Here is a 10,052-nt window from a genome sequence, read left to right on the forward strand (position 1 = left end):
CAGTATTACACATTAAGGGACTGCCTTTTCTCTTTTATTTTGTCTTCCTTTTATTCCCTGCAAATGTCATTTTACTGTACTCACTTGAGTCTATTTCTTGACTTTCATCCCATCATTTATTTTTCTAACCATTATCAGTATCATACTTTCTTTTGTGTTTACTAATTATTTTTTTTGTTTTGTTTGTTTATGTGTGGGTATATGTGCTTGAGTGCAGGCACACAGAAAAGCCAGTAGGTGTTGGATCCACTTCATCTGGAGTTACAGAAGGTTGTGAGATATCTAATATGAGTGAGTGCCTGAACTAAAGTCAGTCCTTCAGGAATACTTGAAAGGGCTCTTAATTTCTAAGCTATTTCTCCAGCCCCTCACTTTCTTGATTACAATTTTGACATCAAGTAATAACAGTTTTCTGAATTTATTTTTCTTTGATGTTATATTGCTTATTTTGACTCATTTATATTTCTATATAAACTTTCTGATAAATTTGTCATGCTCTAGAAAATAACCTCCTCAAAGGCTGATTTCATTGACTCCATAGATCAATTTGTGGAGCATTGACAATCCTGACATGAAGTATTTAAATATTTGACCAAAGCCTATTTCTCTCTTTAGCTTATTTTGAGATTTCAAATGTGAAGGTAGGACATTATTTGGAAGAATATTATCTCGTCTTCAGATACTTGGTGATTTTTCCAACTCTTGATAGCTAACTATTCCACTGTGTTCAAAAGCAAAAGTATGATTTATACTTTTTCAATTTTGATAAAATATGCTCTATAGCCCAGAATACATTCTGCCTCAGTGAATGTTGAATTGAGTTTGGAAAGAAATGTATTTTCTGCTCATGTTGGGTGAAGACAACTGTGGATGTCCGTTGTATCTAGTTGGTCAATGGGGTTAAGCTCATTGACGTTTATACTGATATTCTATTTCTCCATCTTAAGATTCCTGATAGAAATATGCTGGAGTTATCTAGGCAGAGTAATGAACTCATGTTCATGTCTTCCCAATTCTACCAGTTGTTGGTTCATATATTTTATTTTTGAATGTTAAGGGTTATTTTAACTCTTTGCCAAATTGGTCCTTTGGTCACTTTGAAATGCCCTTCCAGCTCCACACTCCTAATTTTCCTAACATTGAAGTTTGCTCTGTACAAAACAGTATAGCTAATATAAATTCCTTTCAATGACTATTTCCTTCAAAGTTTTCCTCAATGATTCTTCACCTGGTGGTCTTGTTTGATTTTGAGACTTTAATGGTATTTACCAGGATACAACAGCAGTTGGTTTCCTCAAACTCCCCTTGAGTCCTTGAAGTTCTGATATTTAGATGCTTTAAAGTGACTCAGTACACAGCGAACAGTGTGTTTCTGGCGGTCCTTATTTTTTGTTTATTTAGCTCAAAATAAGGAGTTCCTTGCAAAAATAATTTAGACTCAAAATTAAAAATATTTTGTTTCATGTTCTCTTACTGAACAAGCTAGATGAAGGTTCTATAGCAAGCCCATTTGTGTTATTGAGATGTGGTACAGTGATAGATATGTGAACCCATGTCTTCTGATACAGCCCAGTATATACATAACAATAAAGGAATTGCAATTCCCAAGAGTGCCATCAAAATGCCAAGAAATTTTGAGGAAAGGTATTTACATGTTTATTTTATATAAAATATTTTAAGGGAGCAAAAATAAGTATATTTTCAAAGATCAATATTTAGTCAATAAATTTGAAAAATAAGATTCCTCTAAAGTTGAAAACATTAGAGATAACACGGTTTCTAATTTTTACACCCTCTCTTCTCCTCTCCTTCATGCATCAGCTCATACATTTTCAAGGTGTCCAAGGTTGGAATGCAGATGTCAGTGTCAAACTCATGTGCTCATCACATATATCAAAGACTGAACAAGGAATTCCTCACTTTAGACTATGTACTGTTACAAAAATATACTTTTTTTAAGGTTACTTGAAATAAAACGCCTATGGATTTTTATCTCTCTATTATTCTCATAGGTCCTCTTATGCCAGAAGGCCACTTTTGACCTACATTTTAAGACAACATTGAATGATATAGAAACAAGTTCCTAAGTGGAGCAAATTGGAGAAATTTTCTTCTAATTTGGGCTGTTGAGATGCAACAACTTCAGCCACTGTCAGCTGTATCTCCTCTGCAAAAGTCAAACATCCTCATCAGTGAGCTTTTACATAGTCACAGAAGAGTAGTAATTCGTAGAGAACGTAGAAACTCATTTCATTCTCAACAGAGCTGCATTTTCAACCGGCCTTTCAATAATGCAGGTGTTATTTTCTCTATCTGATGCTTCCTTTGAGGTATGTCTCAAGTTCAAGATTCCAGTGGCGAGCTTAATTATATTTTTTTTCACAAATCAAGAATGCTCATTTGCATTTCCAGCATAGGTGTTGGGCAAAATTAAAAGCATGTGATGCTTACTGTCAGAATTTAGGAGTTCAGATGCCTGAGTTTGATTATATTAGGAACTTTGCTGATCTCTACAACATGGGATACCTTGGTGGTGTTTGTGTTGCTGTTTTGGAAAAGAGTCAGTATTAAAAGCTAACTTCTAGCTCACAACATTCCGCTGATCTTTTCAGAAATAAAAATCAAAGTGGAAAAATAGACTGGCATCATGCATTTTACAAAAGGGCACAAAGAAAGCAGGGCATCAGCAATATTCACACATAAGAAGACTGCATTAAAAGTTGGGTTCCTTGTATTATTTTTAATATATTTCATTTATAGTAAAGTTGCAATTGTCAATGTACTTTTAGCATAGCTGATAAAAATGAGGCAGGCAGTAATTGAAGAAACAAAAGAATCTGATGACCTCTGTTGCTTAAGTCCATACAAATCAAAAATAATCCATAGCAATTTACTGCTTAGGTGTCTTCTCTGTGGTCATTATTCTCCAGAGATTACAGTGCAAATCACACTTTAATATGGAAGGCACATTCTCAATGCTGGGCTGAAGTCCATATTCAAAATGTGACCTGGGCACTGACTGATATGGCCTTCACTTATACTGACAAGATATTCTCTTAAGGTATTGGCTTTTTCCTTAGGATCATATACAAATAAGTTTCTTCACACACGCGCACCAGTAATAAGACTGAATGTTGGAAGGGTTCAGTAACAAAACATGTTTTTGGTTTATTTTGACTTATTTAAATGGCAAGTATTTTCTTGGATTTTCTCCATACTAATGCTAATATAGTCATGTATTATTTAAATGTGACCACCATCAGTGAATTTTATAGCTATTTAATTAGTTAAGAATCCACAGAAATTGTCATTATGATTTTATTGAGTTTTTTTAACTAATGTATTTATATTTGTGATCTCAGTTCATACTCAGAAATTAGACTTCTAGTGTTACTGCAATTATCCTGAGTTTGTCAGCAAAATCTGCCCCTTAGAGAAATTAAGCAGCTTCCTTAATTTTACACAACTTGAAAGCGTTTCAGGCAGGATGAAGCTAATCACAGTCTCATCGCTCTAAAAATAAATGTTTGAATGTTAATAGGCCTCTGTATTTATGTGAGTATATGTTCAAAATTGGAATAGAATCTATAAATGTAAACCTGCACATTCACTTCTTGCAATGCCCTCTTTCCCTCCTACACACACTGTAAAATGTATGGAACATTATTTTTAGAATCAGGTTGAGTTCATGTTCCTGAGCCATCAAGCGTTACCATCTCATTCTTCCTGTGTTTTCTACGCCTTCTTTCTTATGATTAGGTTTGGGGTGAATGATTGTGCCCTTAAACTGTTTTCTGACTCTCCGAATTGAAGTCAAAGGCAGTTTTTACTGGCAAAAAGCATTGACTATGTTTATTATCAAACAGACACACGGAATATAATGAATCCCTTTTTCTGTGTCCTTTACAGAATACCTGAGATGAGGAATAAACAAAGTAAGAGAAAAGTACAGACACTGGACTAACTAGGGATCCTGGAGTTTGGAACAAAGCCCAGGGGAACACTCAGTGTTGTCAATCCAGAGAAGCACTGCCACACATGGAGCAGAGAGACAAAGTAAGGGCTCCCACCAAAGCAGGAATTAGGGACAGGCATTGGTGTATGCAGACATAATTATATTTTATTTAAAAACAGAAAAGATCAAGACACAAGGTGTGCCATAGGCTTCAATTTTCCATGTAGGTTGTAGAAAATGTTCACTCCTCCTGTCTAAGTGGAGAGGTTATTTTGCTTGGACTTCTTAAGCATATTATAATTAATTCTGTGGATTACATATTTACAAATCAATATGGAGTTTTAAGTCTTCTACAAAATTAAATTTTCATTATTTGATGATGTATGGAGGAGGAGTGTTTAGTCATTCACAATAAACACACACAAGTGTGCATGTGTGTGTGTGTGTGTGTGTGCATGAATGTGTGTGTTGAATCACAAATGCGTAGTACTTTTATTTGACAATGAAATTTGAAATAAGCTAACAAAAATTTAAGTCTCCCTGAAGCATGTAGTATGGTATTAGGGGAATAATTTTCAACATCTAATTGAAAATGTAACTGTAATTCTGTGATTCACCATCACCGGGATTTGTTTTGCAAATGTTCCTGAAAATTCTAAGCTATGTTCTCGCCACTTGCCCTTCTCCCTTTAAGTAACAGCTTCCTAAAAGAAGTGATAAATGTAGAATGTAGCCACTTTCTACACAAATAATGCTTAAACAAAATAATTGGTGGACTAGCGTCTTTATCGGTATCATATGTAATTATTTGTGTTGCCTATCATAGGAAGACAAATATGCCCAAAAGTTAGCAGTCAAGTGGAAACATGATAGTCGCTGATTTGAAATTATAAGCAGTAAAATACATGTGAAAAATCAAACACATCTCACATTAAAGATATTTTTCTGCATTCACAGTGGCAGGTGTTGACATTCACCTTTATTGACACATAAAAATGTTATTGTAGATTGTTATGACACATTATTTCTTGATGCCTTTTTCTTCTTAATGACTTTCCCAAGACAATAGGATATAAATTGCTACCAGCATAAAACACATCTAGTAATAGATAAAAGCATTTTCTTGACTCCAAGAAGTAGATATTTCCACATCTGCTTCAGGCAGAATACATTGAATTTTATGCCTTCCATTATTATTTGAGTAATGTTAGCCTTGCTATTTTGGGGAGGAAGCTAAATTACTAATATCGTAATTTTTGAGCAATCAATATCAGTTTAATGAGTGATAAATAATTGTAAAACCTGCAAATAAGCTACCATCTAAAAAAATCTTTAATAAAGTAGCCACATCAGCAACTTAAAACAGATTCTAAACTGTATCCTGAAACGAATATCCGTTTTTCCAAGAGTCTTGGACAATAAAAATAAGTCTTTCCTCACATTAATTCACTTTCTGTATTTTCACAATCTGGTACTTCTTTGTGACAAATAGTTCTATAATGTAAAACACTGAAGAGGTATAACACTTTAACTAGAATTTATTAGCAGAAAATAAATATTAAGTTGTAGATATTAAGATGATTTTTGAAACTATATAGAAGTGATTCAACCATGTACATTTCAATGTCAGTTTTTAGGGGACCATTCATGGACAGTGAAGGAGAATTATAGAGAAGGTCAGTGAACTCAGGAGGGCATTGGGAATGAATTGTATGATGGGTGCAGAGGAAGTTGCCCAGGGCAATGTAATGACCAAGTTGACTGGGGTAAAATAGTGCCTATGGATTCATAGAGAGACATGGCTATAGAAGTTCTGGTCTAACAGAACACCTGGTGTCTCCATGAATGTGAAGTTCTGTCAAACTTAAGTGTGGATGTGAGTGGAAAAAACAGGTGAGAATTTCCCATGAATACATTGGATATTGTTTTAAATAAATTGGATGTATCCTAAAAGTTACAAGAAGCACACAAGACAGGGCTTATGGTAGGCCACTGCTGTTCCTCCAACATATCAGTGGGGTCCCTCACAGCACCACTGATGTGACTGATTTGCCACATATGTTGGGGATGATAGCAAGAAGAGATCCAAAAACCTGAGATTTGACAGGTGTTATATAATTTCATGTAGTAAAGAATAGACACAAAATTAAAATAACACAACTTGTCATCAGAAATAAGACTGCTTCTATCAAAGGTGTTCAGCTTCCAAAACATGCTTAATACATTCAATATATAGAATCATTTTCATGTGACAGAAGAAATGTCAAAGTGTATACATGTGAAAAGAACAGATGAATAACACATGTATTTACAAAATTATATTATTTCACTTCCATGAAAGAGAAACAGTTTGAGCATAAATATCTATTTTTTTAAATAGGAAGGCTAAATTACTGCCTTTAATAAACAACTAAAAATCAACAATGTGACTTATATTTGATACTTGGGCTTTGCCTCATTTAATTCAGACACAGTATCTATTAGGTGAGTGCCCTTGTCCTCTTCACAGTGAGGAAGACACAGAAGCACATGTACATGAACTTCCAAGGTGTCAATCATTGCATGACTTAGACTCTAAGAGTATGTCTTCAAACATATTAGTTTTAGTCATGTAAATAGCTCTTCTTCTTAATCATGTACTAGAATTTCTCTAAAAACCACACTGAAGCAGAAATCACTAACAGTAGGTAAGGTTTCCATTAGCTTCTGGCTAAGGGTCGGGCAGTGGTGGTGTACAACTTTAAGACTAGCACTTGGGAGGCAGAGCCAGGTGGATCTCTGTGAGTTGGAGGCCAGCCTGGTCTACAGAGCAAGGTTCAAGAGAGACACCAAAATGACAGAGAAACTCTGTCTCGGAACCACCACCACCACCACCACCCCCCCCAAAAAAAAAAAAGAAAGAAAAAAAAAAAGATACCGACTAGGCTGCAGGGAGCATAGCTACATACTCTCAGCTTAAAGTCCAAGTGGGGGCTGATGGGCCAGCTGTAGTGGCAATTGGTGCTTGGAGGGAAGGGGACAGAGTTCTGTGAGGTGAGGCCAAAGTGAGGAGCACAGATTCTATCGATATTAATGCTCATTGTAATAAGCACTTCGTACCAGACAGGCTGGTGAATTAGTCACCACGAGAGGCTAACAGCCACAAACAACCATCCAAGGACAAATGGTAAGTGATGTTCTGATGAGAAGTGAGAGGAATTGCTGACGGGGGCCCAGCTGAGAAATAACCAGGCATGTGCGGTGGGTCTTGTCAAATACAATGTCTTCTTAGAGGAAAGGAAAAGACGGGAGAGGGGTAGAAGGCAGCTCATTCCTGAAAATCTACTGTTGTGATCGCCAGCCCAGCTGCTAGGAATGAAAAAATGTAACAGATATTTAAACACATTTACCGTATTTAATAATGTTTAAAAATTAAAGCATTTGGTTTCTTCAAAGAGAACTCTGGAGCATTAGGATGTAGTGTTTCTCCTTACGGGGACTTTATTACTAAGTGACTACAAGAGTAACAGTGAAAACAATTAAATTGTGCTGATTCCCCCACCCGTTTTTCTTTGCTTTTAGCAATTTAGCTACAAAACTTGCTTTTTTTTCAGAATGGTTATTCTGACCAAATTGTGGCATGAGTCCTTTGAAAATGATGAGACTCATGGGTGGCTGCTAGAGTAAGAGTTGGCATTTGATAATTTGTGGATAATAGAACCATTTCTGAAACTCTCTGCTCACAGGACAGGGAGAAAGAAGCTTGCTTTAAAGGTTTCAAGGCAGTGTATAACAGTGTGGATGGCAGTATGTTTAACTTGTCCCTTCCCCATTACTGACAACAGAGTGGAGAATACCCCAATGTTGGCAGCATCACCACTCAGTAAAATTGCTGTAACTTGTATAGATCATTCTCTCAGACAATAAATTTTATCAGATTTCTGAATACAATTGTAGTTATTAACAACCTTATAGCAGAGTGAAATACTTTTAGAAGGTAATATAAAGTTACCCTTTCAGGTACCAACAATCTAACAGCTAAAACTAAAGCATCCTACAAACGTGGAAGAGTGCCGACACTGACATTGAGGATAACCCCTGAACAAATGTAGTCTCCTCATAGGGAGGTGAAGTACGACAACCTGGGAAAAACCCTTCGGAAGGTAAGACGTACAGTGATGCTAAGTATTGCAGCAACCGTGCTTGCTTTCTAAGCTGAATGCACACCGCATTTGCTTGACATATTAAGAACAGAGAAAACACGTGAGACAGAAAAGCACAGGACTCATATCAGGAGATAACAAGAAGTAGAAGACAAAGGCACAAAAGCATGTTAATGCTAACAATGGCGAAAGTACAGCCATGGGTCTTGAACATAACCCATGTGTAGTTTAAAAAAAAAACAAAAAAAGGGGGGTTGTGAAGTTTGGTAGGAGGAATTAGACATCAGCATTTTCTGAGATTTGTATGGCTCTCAGCCTGCCTTTTTCTGTCTGCACCATTTATTTTACTAGTGTCTCTAGCTCATTCTGAATACTCACCACAAAGATGTCATGTGCCAAAGTAGTGACTGTCATGTCTAGTCAGAAGCAGACAGGTATTTCCGCAAGCCTTTCTATGCTTACCTTTATTTCTGCTTCTCACCTCCCAAGTTGCCTGCTGGATTCTTGTATAAATGACTCAGAATCTCTCAATAAGTTTTTAATCTTGTTTAGGGTTATTTCTGGATATTTTAAACCAAATTTACCAAGAACCATTTTTGTTTCTATGTGTATAATCAAATGCATTTTGTATTAAAGCCATTTAGAATTCTTGCATTGTCTATATTTTTTTCTCTCATATGAATATATGGATATTGTATGGTCTAAATTCTGCACCTCCTGAAATTTATACATGAAACTTAACACACATGTTGTTGTGAAGTTGGGCCTATGGAAGGGATCAAGTCAGGATGGTGGAATCTTCCTTAATGTGACCAGCGTTTTTGTTAATGATCATTAGAGAGATAGATTGCCACTTCTATATAAGGACACAGAAGACACTTCACTGATGAACTATGGGAAACAATTTCTCTGAATATACATACATATTCCTTGATCTTGTACTTAAGAGAAACCAAAAAAGTAAAAACTAAATATTGTTTATGATTCCTCTAGTTTTAGCATTCTGCTATAATAACACAAAAAGACAACATTATATGTATACACACACACACACACACACACACACACACACATATATGTATATATGTGTGTATGTATGTTTGTGCAATGCCACACTAAGTTTCTTCAGAATAGGAGGATGACTATTTTGTATTTGACATTTTCTTTGTTTTGTTTTTGTTTTTGTTTTTGTTTTGTTTTGTTTTGTTTTTTTGAGACAGGGTTTCTCTGTGTAGCTTTGGAGCCTTTCCTGGAAGTCACTCTGTAGCCTAGGCTGGCCTCGAACTTCGAACTGACAGAGATCTGCCTGCCTCTGCCTCCCGAGTGCTGGGATTAAAGGCGTGCACCATCACTGCCTGGCTTATTTGACATCTTCTATAATATTATGTATTGATACAGGTTCATAATTATGAAATCAATCATTTACAAAGTCTCTGACGACAAGTGGAATTATATGAAAATAGTTGAGTGTCATGTTGCACCAGTAAGACCTCTTTATAGTACTGGCACTATAATCTTTGGTTTTGAACTTGCACAACTGTAAGCATAATGAATCCATATTCCTCATAAATAGTCCAATGGATAATCTTCCATCATAGGAGCAGGAAAAGGGATAAGCTATTTCCCTACCAAAATACTAAAATGTGAACTTGTCCATGGGCATGCACTTCAGTTCCAAGGGATTTAATGAAAAGTTTACATAGTTATCAATTTGAACTTTGAAGTTTATATACATAAATATGGCCATACAAATTATATATGAAAAAGCATTTAAACTAGTGGTTCTCAACCTTCCTAATGCTACAACACTTTAATACAGTTCCTCATGTTTTGGTGACACCAAACATAAAAGTATTTTCATTGCTACTTCATAACTGTAATTTTACTACTGTTATGAATCAAAAGCAAATATATGTGATATCTGATCATCTTAGGCTACTCCTGTGAAAGGGTTA

The sequence above is a fragment of the Peromyscus eremicus genome, chromosome 14, assembly GCF_949786415.1.
Source record: "Peromyscus eremicus chromosome 14, PerEre_H2_v1, whole genome shotgun sequence".
NCBI classification, from domain to species: Eukaryota; Metazoa; Chordata; class Mammalia; order Rodentia; family Cricetidae; genus Peromyscus; species Peromyscus eremicus.